This window comes from Zonotrichia leucophrys, chromosome 8 (assembly GCF_028769735.1).
Source record: "Zonotrichia leucophrys gambelii isolate GWCS_2022_RI chromosome 8, RI_Zleu_2.0, whole genome shotgun sequence".
Lineage (NCBI taxonomy): Eukaryota > Metazoa > Chordata > Aves > Passeriformes > Passerellidae > Zonotrichia > Zonotrichia leucophrys.
In genome coordinates, this window is record NC_088178.1 from 6,341,293 (window position 1) to 6,344,394 (window position 3,102).

General features: G+C 44.3%; 1 long non-coding RNA gene across 2 annotated transcripts; it reads right to left on the reverse strand.

Moving 5' to 3' along the window:
• Positions 1 to 1,224: 1,224 nt before the first annotated feature.
• On the reverse strand, positions 1,225 to 2,734 carry LOC135450780 (uncharacterized). 2 transcript variants are annotated; one of them, XR_010441159.1, is made up of 3 exons: positions 2,605 to 2,734; positions 1,387 to 1,514; positions 1,225 to 1,263 (listed from the first exon to the last, which is right to left on the reverse strand). It is a non-coding gene; the product is annotated as an uncharacterized LOC135450780 (long non-coding RNA). The 2 variants fall into 2 exon arrangements; XR_010441160.1 differs by lacking the exon at positions 2,605 to 2,734 and adding an exon at positions 2,301 to 2,367.
• Between the last annotated feature and the right edge of the window lie 368 nt (positions 2,735 to 3,102).

Sequence of the window (3,102 nt, forward strand, 5' to 3'; positions counted from 1 at the left end):
AAGAGGCTGCACATGCTCCAGGTTCCCAAAGAAAATAGAAATTGTGTGTGCTAAGCAAGCAAATCATGAGTCAATCTATTCCTGCAGAGCTCCTGCAGCAGCCCATCCCCCTGGGAAAGCTTTCTGTCATCACCTGGGGCAGCTCATGCAGCTGGGGATAATGCAGCCTCCTAAGCCAAAGTGCCCAGCACTTCATTTCAGGGCTCTCCACTGAAATGCTTGCAGCTCTGATGGACAGCAGGGCCACATTTTACTCCTCCACCTTTAGAGATTGATATGATCTCCAGGAGAGGCTGAATTCTCTTCAGCTGCAGGACCAATTCAGGACCACAAATGTGCAGTGAGAATTTATCAGACAGCCTCTCTGTCCCAGCGTTCAGGGAAGGTTTGCTAGAGCCCAAGAGACACATCAGCATCGTTTCCATCTCCGTCACTCCCTCCCCTCAAAGAAACAAAAATGTGAACAAGGTGTTAAGAGCCAGCATTACCCACAAGAGACAGATTTATTCCTTTTGTTCCTTACTGCTCTCATGGGCTATTTGGTCTCTTTCAATGCTAATCCATCTCCTCTCATTTACTGTTTGCATTAAACAGTAACCCGGGGTCAAGGCTGAGGGTGAGATTACCAAGGGGAATTCATTGCATTTTCATTGTGCTGGATGCACAAACACATACTGGCCTCTTGGGGTACCTCCTTTAAAATCCAGCTGGGATCAAAGCCCCGATCACTCCAATTGTCCTTTGAGCCATTTGAAGATTTCCTGGTCCCTCACAGGAATAAAAGAGTAGAAGATTTCAGTCTCTTTTCAGCCCCCAACATGCACCCACACTTCCCAGAATCCCACATTACCAAAATTATTTCCTCAATCTGTGCCTTGACTCCCATTTGCTCGACAGACATCATGCAAAATCCCAGAATGGTTTGGGTTGGAAGGGACTCAGCTCATCCAGTGCCACCCCTGCCATGGGCAGGGACACCTTCCACTGTCCCAGGTGACTCCAAGCCCAACCTGGCCTTGGGCACTTCCATATCCCATAGTTGTCAAACTGACCTGAAATTTCTATTTCAAATGAAATACTTTTCATCCATTCATTTATCTCCAGACAAAACCATTATAATTAGAGATTTCACTCCAGCTTGTTTCCAGGCTCCCACCAAACAGAAGAGAAAATAGGAGCCACTTATTTTATTTTTAGCAAACATTTTCTACCTGTTTTCCTTTTCTTTCCCTTGTCTTTTGTTCAGGAAAACCTGGCCATATTCTAGGCAAAGAAAAAAACAAGGAGATTTGATGGAATAATTCCAGTTTTACTGCTTGGCACACAGGAGCCAGAGGAGGATAAACTCAAATACTCAGAAATATAGTGCAGTGTTAGAAGCCTTACAAGTATCTGGGTGGCCTGATTGATGTCCCTGAGCCTCCCAGCTTTGCCTAGGCCAGCCAGCCAAGGAGAACACCAGTCCCTGGGATGCCATATGGAAAATGGGCGATGACACACATCCTAAGGGTGGCCTGTAGGGTAAACACGGTGAGTAATGATCCCTGTGACCTCCTTACTGGTGCTGGAAACAAGTCTGCAATTCCCATCTCAGTATTCAACTCCAAACATAACCCATTCACAACAATTTCAGATTCATGGAACAAAGCTGGGCCCTTGAAATATGGCTGGGACAGCAGAAAGTAATAAAAGAAAATTTTATAGAGCTGGTAGTCATCATGATGCACTTGTAATCATAGAAGCATTAAGGTTGGAAAGGACCTGTAAGAGCATTGAGTCAAAATCCTGTGGTTGTCTGGGGAGGAAATGGAGGTGACACAGATCACCACATTCTCATTAAAGAAAAATTTTTAAACAAAAATGTTAAAAACTTAAAATAAACCCTGTCACTTTGATCTCCCATGTTTTGCTCCTGCCCTGCTGGGATTGTGACTATTTAATCCAATAATGAGAGCAAACAATTGACCACTCAGACTTGTACCCATTTGCAGTTCCTTTCCTTCCTAATGATCCCTTTGACTCCAGGTGCAAAACTGTCTTCTGAAAGTGAGGAAAAAAGAAAGCCACAAAAAGCTTCTCTGAGCAACCTCTGCAGGGCTGCACCACTCTCACAGTAAAAAAATTCTTTCTTGTGTTGGAAGGAGGGAATTTACACCAAATTTTCCCTGATGCAGCTTGATCTTGTTACTTTCTGCTTTGTCTTCACCACCTGCACTTTCCAGCCTGCTCTTCAAATACTCATGGAACCCCCTTCTGTTGTCATTATATTGCAAAGGTTCCATATTGCTAGAGTTTCATACCTCCTTGATGTTTCCTGTAGGCAGCTCCTTTAGGCACTGACTCTTCCTCATACTCACAGCAGCCAACTGACTCCAGTTCCCCTCAGGCAACCAATCCACTCTTTTATAACACTCTTCTTATTGGCTACAGCTGTGGCCTGTTAAAATCAGGCCTGCTCCTAATCTTTAATCATTAACCCAGCTACAACCCTTTAGGGGGTACAATTACTTTTTATACTACCTTTATTTACTTATAATCTATCCCCCTACACCCCTCCATTCGTACAATACTTTTTATTGCTTCTTGTTAACAATTCCTTAATACCTGTCTAAGATGGGCTGAAATGAAGGAATATCCTTGTGCTTTTTCAAGCCATCCCACAGACCCAGGTCGTAGCACTGTTCTCTCTCCACCTCCTGGCAATTAATGTTGGCTCCCCCAGGTAGAGCAAAACTGCAAATAAAGAGGAACATAAAAATGTCCAGGCCCCATCTATTACGAAAGGCAGCCCTTGTTGCTGGAATTTACAGACTGCCTTTTAGTTTTATCATTTTATCCCCCTTGAACGCTAAAATCAGTTAATCCTGGGTAGCAGCATAAAACTTGGGACCAGAGACAGACTGTAAATCATCCGAGGGTGTTGTGGCACAAATCCCTGCTGGGAAAAATGCAGCAGCACTTAACTCCTTCCCTTCCCTTCCTGTTCCTCCTCAGGGCTCCAGGCAGGCAGCAAGGTGGGTATTTATTCACTAGCACCTCTCAGAGTGCTGCAGTGCAATGCCTTAATCAGTCAGTGAAACTTTATCATGCTCTTGTGCAAGA